The sequence below is a fragment of the Silurus meridionalis genome, chromosome 10, assembly GCF_014805685.1.
Source record: "Silurus meridionalis isolate SWU-2019-XX chromosome 10, ASM1480568v1, whole genome shotgun sequence".
NCBI classification, from domain to species: Eukaryota; Metazoa; Chordata; class Actinopteri; order Siluriformes; family Siluridae; genus Silurus; species Silurus meridionalis.
The window spans coordinates 1,958,560-1,972,301 of NC_060893.1; the positions used below are offsets into that span (position 1 = coordinate 1,958,560).

Sequence of the window (13,742 nt, forward strand, 5' to 3'; positions counted from 1 at the left end):
ATAAATAAATAAAACTACATTTTAGTCATTCACTTTATTACAGTGTTCAGGTGTATTATCCCTGAGGGTACCAGTAAGAAAGACTTAGCAAGTTATTTATATATGTGTTTATAGATGTGTTTATAGATGTGTTTATAGATGTGTTTATAGATGTGTTTATAGATCTGTTTATAGATGTGTTTAAAGATGTGTTTATAGATGTGTTTATAGATGTGTTTATATATGTGTTTATAGATGTGCTAATAGATCTGTTTATAGATGTGTTTATAGATGTTTATAGATGTGTTTATAGATCTGTTTATAGATGTGTTTATAGATGTGTTTATAGATGTGCTAATAGATGTGTTTATAGATGTGTTTATAGATGTGCTATAGATGTGTTTATAGATGTGTTTATAGATCTGTTTATAGATGTGTTTATAGATGTGTTTATAGATGTGCTAATAGATGTGTTTATAGATGTGTTTATAGATGTGTTTATAGATGTGTTTATAGATGTGTTTATAGATGTGTTTATAGATGTGCTAATAGATGTGTTTATAGATGTGCTTATAGATGTGTTTATAGATGTGTTTATAGATGTGCTAATAGATGTGTTTATAGATGTGTTTATAGATGTGTTTATAGATGTGTTATAGATGTGCTAATAGATGTGTTTATAGATGTGTTTATAGATGTGTTTATAGATGTGCTAATAGATGTGTTTATAGATGTGTTTATAGATGTGTTTATAGATGTGTTTATAGATGTGTTTATAGATGTGTTTATAGATGTGTTTATAGATCTGTTTATAGATGTGTTTATAGATGTGTTTATAGATCTGTTTATAGATGTGTTTATAGATGTGTTTATAGATCTGTTTATAGATGTGTTTATAGATGTGCTAATAGATGTGTTTATAGATGTGTTTATAGATGTGTTTATAGATGTGTTTATATGTGTTTATAGATGTGTTTATAGATGTGTTTATAGATGTGTTTATAGATGTGCTATAGATGTGTTTATAGATGTGTTTATAGATGTTTATAGATGTGTTTATAGATGTGTTTATAGATGTGTTTATAGATGTGTTTATAGATGTGTTTATAGATCTGTTTATAGATGTGTTTATAGATGTGTTTATAGATCTGTTTATAGATGTGTTTATAGATGTGCTTATAGATGTGTTTATAGATGTGTTTATAGATGTGTTTATAGATGTGTTTATGGATTTGTTTATAGATGTGTTTATAGATGTGTTTATTGATGTGTTTATAGATGTGTTTATAGATGTGCTAATAGATCTGTTTATAGATGTGTTTATAGATGTGTTTATAGATGTGTTTATAGATGTGTTTATAGATGTGTTTATAGATCTGTTTATAGATGTGTTTATAGATGTGCTTATAGATGTGTTTATAGATCTGTTTATAGATGTGTTTATAGATGTGTTTATAGATGTGTTTATAGATGTGTTTATAGATGTGTTTATAGATGTGTTTATAGATGTGTTTATAGATGTGTTTATAGATGTGCTTATAGATGTGTTTATAGATGTGTTATAGATGTGTTTATAGATGTGTTTATAGATGTGCTAATAGATGTGTTTATAGATGTGTTTATAGATGTGTTTATAGATGTGTTTATAGATGTGTTTATAGATGTGCTAATAGATGTGTTTATAGATGTGCTAATAGATGTGTTTATAGATGTGCTTATAGATGTGTTTATAGATCTGTTTATAGATGTGCTTATAGATGTGTTTATAGATGTGCTTATAGATGTGCTAATAGATGTGCTTATAGATGTGTTTATAGATGTGCTTATAGATGTGTTTATAGATGTGTTTATAGATGTGCTAATAGATGTGTTTATAGATGTGTTTATAGATGTGTTTATTGATGTGTTTATAGATGTGTTTATAGATGTGCTAATAGATGTGTTTATAGATGTGCTAATAGATGTGTTTATAGATGTGCTTATAGATGTGTTTATAGATCTGTTTATAGATGTGCTTATAGATGTGTTTATAGATGTGCTTATAGATGTGCTAATAGATGTGTTTATAGATGTGTTTATAGATGTGCTTATAGATGTGTTTATAGATGTGTTTATAGATGTGCTAATAGATGTGTTTATAGATGTGTTTATAGATGTGTTTATAGATTTGTTTATAGATGTGTTTATAGATGTGTTTATAGATGTGTTTATAGATGTGCTTATAGATGTGTTTATAGATGTGTATAGATGTGTTTATAGATGTGTTTATAGATGTGCTTATAGATGTGTTTATAGATGTGTTTATAGATGTGCTATAGATGTGTTTATAGATGTGTTTATAGATGTGTTTATAGATGTGTTATAGATGTGCTTATAGATGTGTTTATAGATGTGTTTATAGATGTGTTTATAGATGTGTTTATAGATGTGTTTATAGATGTGTTTATAGATGTGTTTATAGATGTGTTTATAGATGTGTTATAGATGTGTTTATAGATGTGTTTATAGATGTGTTATAGATGTGTTATAGATGTGTTTATAGATGTGCTAATAGATGTTTATAGATGTGTTTATAGATGTGTTTATAGATGTGTTTATAGATGTGTTTATAGATGTGTTATAGATGTGTTTATAGATGTGTTTATAGATGTGCTTATAGATGTGTTTATAGATGTGTTTATAGATGTGTTTATTGATGTGTTTATAGATGTGTTTATAGATGTGTTATAGATGTGTTTATAGATGCTAATAGATGTTTATAGATGTGTTTATAGATGTTTATAGATGTTATAGATGTGTTTATAGATGTGCTTATAGATGTGCTAATAGATGTTTATAGATGTGTTTATAGATGTGCTAATAGATGTGTTTATAGATGTGTTTATAGATGTGCTAATAGATGTGTTTATAGATGTGTTTATAGATGTGTTTATAGATGTGTTTATAGATGTGTTTATAGATGTGTTTATAGATGTGCTAATAGATGTGTTTATAGATGTGTTTATAGATGTGTTTATAGATGTGCTAATAGATGTGTTTATAGATGTGTTTATAGATGTGCTTATAGATGTGTTTATATGTGTTTATAGATGTGCTAATAGATGTGTTTATAGATGTGCTAATAGATGTTTATAGATGTTTATAGATGTGTTTATAGATGTTATAGATGTGTTTATTGATGTGTTTATAGATGTGTTTATAGATGTGCTATAGATGTGTTTATAGATGTGCTAATAGATGTGTTTATAGATGTGCTTATAGATGTGTTTATAGATCTGTTTATAGATGTGCTTATAGATGTGTTTATAGATGTGTTATAGATGTGCTATAGATGTGTTTATAGATGTGTTTATAGATGCTAATAGATGTGTTTATAGATGTGTTTATAGATGCTAATAGATGTGTTTATAGATGTGTTTATAGATGTGTTTATAGATGTGTTTATAGATGTGTTTATAGATGTGTTTATTGATGTGTTTATAGATGTGTTTATAGATGTGCTATAGATGTGTTTATAGATGTGCTAATAGATGTGTTTATAGATGTGCTTATAGATGTGTTTATAGATCTGTTTATAGATGTGCTTATAGATGTGTTTATAGATGTGTTATAGATGTGCTATAGATGTGTTTATAGATGTGTTTATAGATGCTAATAGATGTGTTTATAGATGTGTTTATAGATGCTAATAGATGTGTTTATAGATGTGTTTATAGATGTGTTTATAGATGTGTTTATAGATGTGTTTATAGATGTGTTTATTGATGTGTTTATAGATGTGTTTATAGATGTGCTATAGATGTGTTTATAGATGTGCTAATAGATGTGTTTATAGATGTGCTTATAGATGTGTTTATAGATCTGTTTATAGATGTGCTTATAGATGTGTTTATAGATGTGCTAATAGATGTGCTAATAGATGTGTTATAGATGTGTTTATAGATGTGTTTATAGATGTGTTTATAGATGTGTTTATAGATGTGTTTATAGATGTGTTTATAGATGTGTTTATAGATGTGTTTATAGATGTGTTTATAGATGTGTTTATAGATGTGTTTATAGATGTGCTAATAGATGTGTTTATAGATGTGTTTATAGATGTGTTTATAGATGTGCTTATAGATGTGTTTATAGATGTGTTTATAGATGTGTTTATAGATGTGTTTATAGATGTGCTAATAGATGTGCTTATAGATGTGTTATAGATGTGTTTATAGATGTGTTTATAGATGTGTTTATAGATGTGTTTATAGATGTGTTTATAGATGTGTTTATAGATGTGTTTATAGATGTGTTTATAGATGTGTTTATAGATGTGTTTATAGATGTGTTTATAGATGTGCTAATAGATGTGTTTATAGATGTGTTTATAGATGTGTTTATAGATGTGCTTATAGATGTGTTTATAGATGTGTTTATAGATGTGTTTATAGATGTGTTTATAGATGTGCTATAGATGTGTTTATAGATGTGTTTATAGATGTGCTATAGATGTGTTTATAGATGTGTTTATAGATGTTTATAGATGTGTTTATAGATGTGTTTATAGATGTGCTAATAGATGTGTTTATAGATGTGTTTATAGATGTGTTTATAGATGTGTTTATAGATGTGTGTTTATAGATGTGTTTATAGATGTGTTTATAGATGTGTTTATAGATGTGTTTATAGATGTGCTATAGATGTGTTTATAGATGTGTTTATAGATGTGTTATAGATGTGTTTATAGATGTGTTTATAGATGTGTTTAGATGTGTTTATAGATCTGTTTATAGATGTGTTTATAGATGTGTTTATAGATGTGCTATAGATGTGTTTATAGATGTGTTTATAGATGTGTTTATAGATGTGTTTATAGATGTGTTTATAGATGTGTTTATAGATGTGTTTATAGATGTGCTTATAGATGTGTTTATAGATGTTTATAGATGTGCTTATAGATGTGTTTATAGATGTGTTTATAGATGTGCTTATAGATGTGTTTATAGATGTGTTTATAGATGTTATAGATGTGTTTATAGATGTGTTTATAGATGTGTTTATAGATGTGTTATAGATGTGTTTAGATGTGTTTATAGATGTGCTAATAGATGTGTTTATAGATGTGCTTATAGATGTGTTTATAGATCTGTTTATAGATGTGCTTATAGATGTGTTTATAGATGTATAGATGTGTTTATAGATGTGTTTATAGATGTGTTTATAGATGTGTTTATAGATGTGTTTATAGATGTGTTTATAGATGTGTTTATAGATGTGTTTATAGATGTGTTTATAGATGTGCTTATAGATGTGTTTATAGATGTTATAGATGTGTTTATAGATGTGTTTATAGATGTGCTTATAGATGTGTTTATAGATGTGTTTATAGATGTGCTAATAGATGTGTTTATAGATGTGTTTATAGATGTGTTTATAGATTTGTTTATAGATGTATAGATGTGTTTATAGATGTGTTTATAGATGTGTTATAGATGTGTTTATAGATGTGTTTATAGATGTGCTAATAGATGTGTTTATAGATGTGTTTATAGATGTGTTTATAGATGTGTTTATAGATGTGTTTATAGATGTTTATAGATGTGCTAATAGATGTGTTTATAGATGTGCTAATAGATGTGTTTATAGATGTGCTTATAGATGTGTTTATAGATGTGCTTATAGATGTGTTTATAGATGTGTTTATAGATGTGCTTATAGATGTGTTTATAGATGTGTTTATAGATGTGCTAATAGATGTGTTTATAGATGTGTTTATAGATGTGTTTATAGATGTGCTTATAGATGTGTTTATAGATGTGTTTATAGATGTGCTTATAGATGTGTTTATAGATGTGTTTATAGATGTGCTATAGATGTGTTTATAGATGTGTTTATAGATCTGTTTATAGATGCTAATAGATGTGTTTATAGATGTGTTTATAGATCTGTTTATAGATGTGTTTATAGATGTGTTTATAGATGTGCTAATAGATGTGTTTATAGATGTGTTTATAGATCTGTTTATAGATGTGTTATAGATGTGTTTATAGATGTGTTTATAGATGTGTTTATAGATGTGTATAGATGTGTTTATAGATGTGCTAATAGATGTGTTTATAGATGTGTTTATAGATGTGTTTATAGATGTGTTTATAGATGTGTTTATAGATGTGTTTATAGATGTGTTTATAGATGTGTTATAGATGTGTTTATAGATGTGTTTATAGATGTGTTTATAGATGTGTTTATAGATGTGCTTATAGATGTGTTTATAGATGTGTTTATAGATGTGCTTATAGATGTTTATAGATGTGTTTATAGATGTGTTTATAGATGTGCTTATAGATGTGTTTATAGATGTGTTTATAGATCTGTTTATAGATGTGCTTATAGATGTGTTTATAGATGTGTTATAGATGTGTTTATAGATGTGCTTATAGATGTGTTTATAGATGTGTTTATAGATCTGTTTATAGATGTGCTTATAGATGTGTTATAGATGTGCTTATAGATGTGTTTATAGATGTGTTATAGATGTGCTAATAGATGTGTTTATAGATGCTAATAGATGTGTTTATAGATGTGTTTATAGATGTGTTTATAGATGTGCTAATAGATGTGTTTATAGATGTGTTTATAGATGTGTTTATAGATGTGTTTATAGATGTGTTTATAGATGTGTTTATAGATGTATAGATGTGTTTATAGATGTGTTTATAGATGTGCTTATAGATGTGTTTATAGATGTGCTTATAGATGTGTTTATAGATGTGTTTATAGATGTGCTTATAGATGTGTTTATAGATGTTTATAGATGTGTTTATAGATCTGTTTATAGATGTGTTTATAGATGTGTTTATAGATGTGTTTATAGATGTGCTATAGATGTGTTTATAGATGTGCTTATAGATGTGTTTATAGATCTGTTTATAGATGTGTTTATAGATGTGTTTATAGATGTGCTTATAGATGTGTTTATAGATGTGTTTATAGATGTGCTTATAGATGTGTTTATAGATGTGTTTATAGATGTGCTAATAGATGTGTTTATAGATGTGTTTATAGATGTGCTTATAGATGTGTTTATAGATGTTTATAGATGTGCTTATAGATGTGTTTATAGATGTGTTTATAGATGTGTTTATAGATGTGTTTATAGATCTGTTTATAGATGTGCTTATAGATGTGTTTATAGATGTGTTTATAGATGTGCTTATAGATGTGTTTATAGATGTGTTTATAGATGTGCTAATAGATGTGTTTATAGATGTGTTTATAGATCTGTTTATAGATGTGTTTATAGATGTTTATAGATGTGCTATAGATGTGTTTATAGATGTGTTTATAGATCTGTTTATAGATGTGTTTATAGATGTGTTTATAGATGTGTTTATAGATGTGTTTATAGATGTGTTTATAGATGTGTTTATAGATGTATAGATGTGTTTATAGATGTGTTTATAGATCTGTTTATAGATGTGTTTATAGATGTGTTTATAGATGTGTTTATAGATGTGTTTATAGATGTGCTTATAGATGTGTTTATAGATGTGTTTATAGATGTGCTAATAGATGTGTTTATAGATGTGTTTATAGATGTGTTTATAGATGTGTTTATAGATGTGCTTATAGATGTGTTTATAGATGTGTTTATAGATGTGCTAATAGATGTGTTTATAGATGTGCTAATAGATGTGTTTATAGATGTGTTTATAGATCTGTTTATAGATGTGTTATAGATGTGTTTATAGATGTGTTTATAGATGTGTTTATAGATGTGTTTATAGATGTGCTTATAGATGTGTTTATAGATGTGTTTATAGATGTGTTTATAGATGTGCTTATAGATGTGTTTATAGATGTGTTTATAGATGTGCTTATAGATGTGTTTATAGATGTGTTTATAGATGTTTATAGATGTGTTTATAGATGTGCTAATAGATGTGTTTATAGATGTGTTTATAGATGTGCTAATAGATGTGTTTATAGATGTGTTTATAGATCTGTTTATAGATGTGCTTATAGATGTGTTTATAGATGTGTTTATAGATGTGCTTATAGATGTGTTTATAGATGTGTTTATAGATGTGCTAATAGATGTGTTTATAGATGTGTTTATAGATGTGTTTATAGATGTGCTTATAGATGTGTTTATAGATGTGTTTATAGATGTGTTTATAGATGTGTTTATAGATGTGTTTATAGATGTGCTAATAGATGTGTTTATAGATCTGTTTATAGATGTGCTTATAGATGTGTTTATAGATATGTTTATAGATGTGCTAATAGATGTGTTTATAGATGTGTTTATAGATGTGTTTATAGATGTGCTAATAGATGTGTTTATAGATGTGTTTATAGATGTGTTATAGATGTGTTTATAGATGTGTTTATAGATGTGTTTATAGATGTGTTTATAGATGTGTTTATAGATGTTTATAGATGTGTTTATAGATGTGTTTATAGATGTGCTTATAGATGTGTTTATAGATCTGTTTATAGATGTGCTTATAGATGTGTTTATAGATGTGCTTATAGATGTGTTTATAGATGTGTTTATAGATGTGTTATAGATGTGTTTATAGATGTGTTTATAGATGTGCTAATAGATGTGTTTATAGATGTGTTTATAGATGTGTTTATAGATGTGTTATAGATGTGTTTATAGATGTGCTTATAGATGTGTTTATAGATGTGTTTATAGATGTGCTTATAGATGTGTTTATAGATGTGTTTATAGATGTGCTAATAGATGTGTTTATAGATGTGTTTATAGATCTGTTTATAGATGTGCTTATAGATGTGTTTATAGATGTGTTTATAGATGTGCTTATAGATGTGTTTATAGATGTGTTTATAGATGTGCTATAGATGTGTTTATAGATGTGTTTATAGATGTGTTTATAGATGTGCTATAGATGTGTTATAGATGTGTTTATAGATGTTTATAGATGTGTTATAGATGTGTTTATAGATGTGTTTATAGATGTGTTTATAGATCTGTTTATAGATGTGCTTATAGATGTGTTTATAGATGTGTTTATAGATGTGTTTATAGATGTGTTTATAGATGTGTTTATAGATGTGCTAATAGATGTGTTTATAGATGTGTTTATAGATGTGTTTATAGATGTGTTTATAGATGTTTATAGATGTGTTTATAGATGTGTTTATAGATGTGCTAATAGATGTGTTTATAGATGTGTTTATAGATGTGTTATAGATGTGTTTATAGATGTGTTTAGATGTGTTTATAGATGTGTTTATAGATGTGTTTATTGATGTGTTTATAGATGTGTTTATAGATGTGCTAATAGATGTGTTTATAGATGTGTTTATAGATGTGTTTATAGATCTGTTTATAGATGTGTTTATAGATGTGTTTATAGATCTGTTTATAGATGTGTTTATAGATGTGCTTATAGATGTGTTTATAGATGTGTTTATAGATGTGCTTATAGATGTGTTTATAGATGTGTTTATAGATGTGCTAATAGATGTGTTTATAGATGTGTTTATAGATGTGTTTATAGATGTGCTATAGATGTGTTTATAGATGTGTTTATAGATGTGTTTATAGATGTGTTTATAGATGTGTTTATAGATGTGTTTATAGATGTGCTTATAGATGTGTTTATAGATGTGTTTATAGATGTGTTTATAGATGTGTTTATAGATGTGTTTATAGATGTGTTTATAGATCTGTTTATAGATGTGCTTATAGATGTGTTTATAGATGTGCTTATAGATGTGTTTATAGATGTGCTTATAGATGTGTTTATAGATGTGTTTATAGATCTGTTTATAGATGTGTTATAGATGTGTTATAGATGTGTTATAGATGTGTTTATAGATGTGTTTATAGATGTGCTAATAGATGTTTATAGATGTGTTTATAGATCTGTTTATAGATGTGTTTATAGATGTGCTTATAGATGTGTTTATAGATCTGTTTATAGATGTGTTTATAGATGTGTTTATAGATGTGTTTATAGATGTGCTTATAGATGTGTTTATAGATGTGTTTATAGATGTGCTAATAGATGTGTTTATAGATGTATAGATGTGTTTATAGATGTGTTTATAGATGTGTTTATAGATGTGTTTATAGATGTGCTTATAGATGTGTTTATAGATGTGTTTATAGATGTGCTAATAGATGTGTTTATAGATGTGTTTATAGATGTGTTTATAGATGTGTTTATAGATGTGTTTATAGATGTGTTTATTGATGTGTTTATAGATGTGTTTATAGATGTGTTTATAGATGTGCTAATAGATGTGTTTATAGATGTGTTTATAGATGTGTTTATAGATGTGCTTATAGATGTGTTTATAGATGTGTTTATAGATGTGCTATAGATGTGTTTATAGATGTGTTTATAGATGTTTATAGATGTGCTTATAGATGTGTTTATAGATGTGTTTATAGATGTGCTTATAGATGTGTTTATAGATGTGTTTATAGATGTGTTTATAGATGTGTTTATAGATGTGTTTATTGATGTGTTTATAGATGTGTTTATAGATGTGTTTATAGATGTGTTTATAGATGTGTTTATAGATGTGTTTATAGATGTGCTAATAGATGTTTATAGATGTGTTTATAGATGTGTTTATAGATGTGTTTATAGATATGTTTATAGATGTGCTAATAGATGTGTTTATAGATGTGTTTATAGATCTGTTTATAGATGTGCTTATAGATGTGTTTATAGATGTGTTTATAGATGTGTTTATAGATGTGTTATAGATGTGTTTATAGATGTGTTTATAGATGTGTTTATAGATGTGTTTATAGATGTGTTTATAGATGTGTTTATAGATGTGTTTATAGATGTGCTTATAGATGTGTTTATAGATGTGTTTATAGATGTGTTTATAGATGTGTTTATAGATGTGTTTATAGATGTGCTAATAGATGTGTTTATAGATGTGTTATAGATGTGTTTATAGATGTGCTTATAGATGTGTTTATAGATGTGTTTATAGATGTGCTTATAGATGTGTTTATAGATGTGTTTATAGATGTGCTAATAGATGTGTTTATAGATGTGTTTATAGATGTGTTTATAGATGTGTTTATAGATGTGCCAATAGATGTGTTTATAGATGTGCTAATAGATGTGTTTATAGATGTGCTTATAGATGTGTTTATAGATGTGCTTATAGATGTGTTTATAGATCTGTTTATAGATGTGCTTATAGATGTGTTTATAGATATGTTTATAGATGTGCTAATAGATGTGTTTATAGATGTGTTTATAGATGTGCTTATAGATGTGCTTATAGATGTGTTTATAGATGTGTTTATAGATGTGTTTATAGATGTGTTTATAGATGTGTTTATAGATGTTTATAGATGTGTTTATAGATGTGTTTATAGATGTGTTTATAGATGTGTTTATAGATGTGTTTATAGATGTGTTTATAGATGTGCTTATAGATGTGTTTATAGATGTGTTTATAGATGTGCTTATAGATGTGTTTATAGATGTGCCAATAGATGTGTTTATAGATGTGCTTATAGATGTGTTTATAGATGTGTTTATAGATGTGTTTATAGATGTGCTTATAGATGTGTTTATAGATGTGTTTATAGATGTGTTATAGATGTGTTATAGATGTGTTTATAGATGTGTTTATAGATGTGCTTATAGATGTGTTTATAGATGTGTTTATAGATCTGTTTATAGATGTGTTATAGATGTGTTTATAGATGTGTTTATAGATTTGTTTATAGATGTGTTTATAGATGTGTTTATAGATTTGTTTATAGATGTGTTTATAGATGTGCTTATAGATGTGTTTATAGATGTGTTTATAGATGTGTTTATAGATGTGTTTATAGATGTGTTTATAGATGTGCTAATAGATGTGTTTATAGATGTGTTTATAGATTTGTTTATAGATGTGTTTATAGATGTGTTTATAGATGTGTTTATAGATGTGTTTATAGATGTGCTAATAGATGTGTTTATAGATGTGTTTATAGATGTGTTTATAGATGTGCTTATAGATGTGTTTATAGATGTGTTTATAGATGTGTTTATAGATGTGTTTATAGATGCTTATAGATGTGTTTATAGATGTGCTTATAGATGTGTTTATAGATGTGCTTATAGATGTGTTTATAGATGTGTTTATAGATGTGTTTATAGATGTGCTAATAGATGTGTTTATAGATGTGTTTATAGATGTGCTTATAGATGTGTTTATAGATATGTTTATAGATGTGCTAATAGATGTGTTTATAGATATGTTTATAGATGTGCTAATAGATGTGCTTATAGATGTGTTTATAGATGTGTTTATAGATTTGTTTATAGATGTGTTTATAGATGTGTTTATTGATGTGTTTATAGATGTGTTTATAGATGTGCTATAGATGTGTTTATAGATGTGTTTATAGATGTGTTTATAGATGTGCTTATAGATGTGTTTATAGATGTGTTTATAGATGTGTTTATAGATGTTTATAGATGTGTTTATAGATGTGCTTATAGATGTGTTTATAGATGTGTTTATAGATGTGTTTATAGATGTGTTTATAGATGTGTTTATAGATGTGCTAATAGATGTGTTTATAGATCTGTTTATAGATGTGTTTATAGATGTGTTTATAGATATGTTTATAGATGTGCTAATAGATGTGTTTATAGATGTGTTTATAGATGTGCTAATAGATGTGCTTATAGATGTGTTTATAGATGTGTTTATAGATGTGTTTATAGATGTGTTTATAGATGTGTTTATAGATGTGTTTATAGATGTGTTTATAGATGTGTTTATAGATGTGTTTATAGATGTGCTTATAGATGTGTTTATAGATATGTTTATAGATGTGTTTATAGATGTGTTTATAGATATGTTTATAGATGTTTATAGATGTGCTAATAGATGTGCTTATAGATGTGTTTATAGATGTGTTTATAGATGTGTTTATAGATGTGTTTATAGATGTGTTTATTGATGTGTTTATAGATGTGTTTATAGATGTGCTATAGATGTGTTTATAGATGTGTTTATAGATGTGTTTATAGATGTGCTTATAGATGTGTTTATAGATGTGTTTATAGATGTGTTTATAGATGTGTTTATAGATGTGCTAATAGATGTGTTTATAGATGTGTTTATAGATGTGTTTATAGATGTGTTTATAGATGTGTTTATAGATGTGTGTTTATAGATGTGTTTATAGATGTGTTTATAGATGTGTTTATAGATGTGCTAATAGATGTGTTTATAGATGTGTTTATAGATGTGCTAATAGATGTGTTTATAGATGTATTTATAGATGTGTTTATAGATGTGTTTATAGATGTGCTTATAGATGTGTTTATAGATGTGTTTATAGATGTGTTTATAGATGTGTTTATAGATCTGTTTATAGATGTGTTTATAGATGTGTTTATAGATGTGTTTATAGATGTGTTTATAGATGTGTTTATAGATGTGTTTATAGATTTGTTTATAGATGTGTTTATAGATGTGCTTATAGATGTGCTTATAGATGTGTTTATAGATGTGTTTATAGATGTGTTTATAGATGTGTTTATAGATGTGTTTATAGATCTGTTTATAGATGTGTTTATAGATGTGTTTATAGATGTGTTTATAGATGTGTTTATAGATCTGTTTATACATGTGTTTATAGATGTGTTTATAGATGTGCTTATAGATGTGTTTATAGATGTGTGTTTATAGATGTGTTTATAGATGTGTGTTTATAGATGTGTTTATAGATGTGCTTATAGATGTGTTTATAGATGTGTTTATAG

General features: G+C 26.6%; 1 protein-coding gene across 2 annotated transcripts in view; it reads right to left on the reverse strand.

Annotated features, from left to right (window-relative positions):
• Positions 1-13,742, reverse strand: part of parvg (parvin, gamma) — a 35,476-nt gene that overhangs the window by 1,709 nt on the left and 20,025 nt on the right. The window lies entirely within an intron of this gene.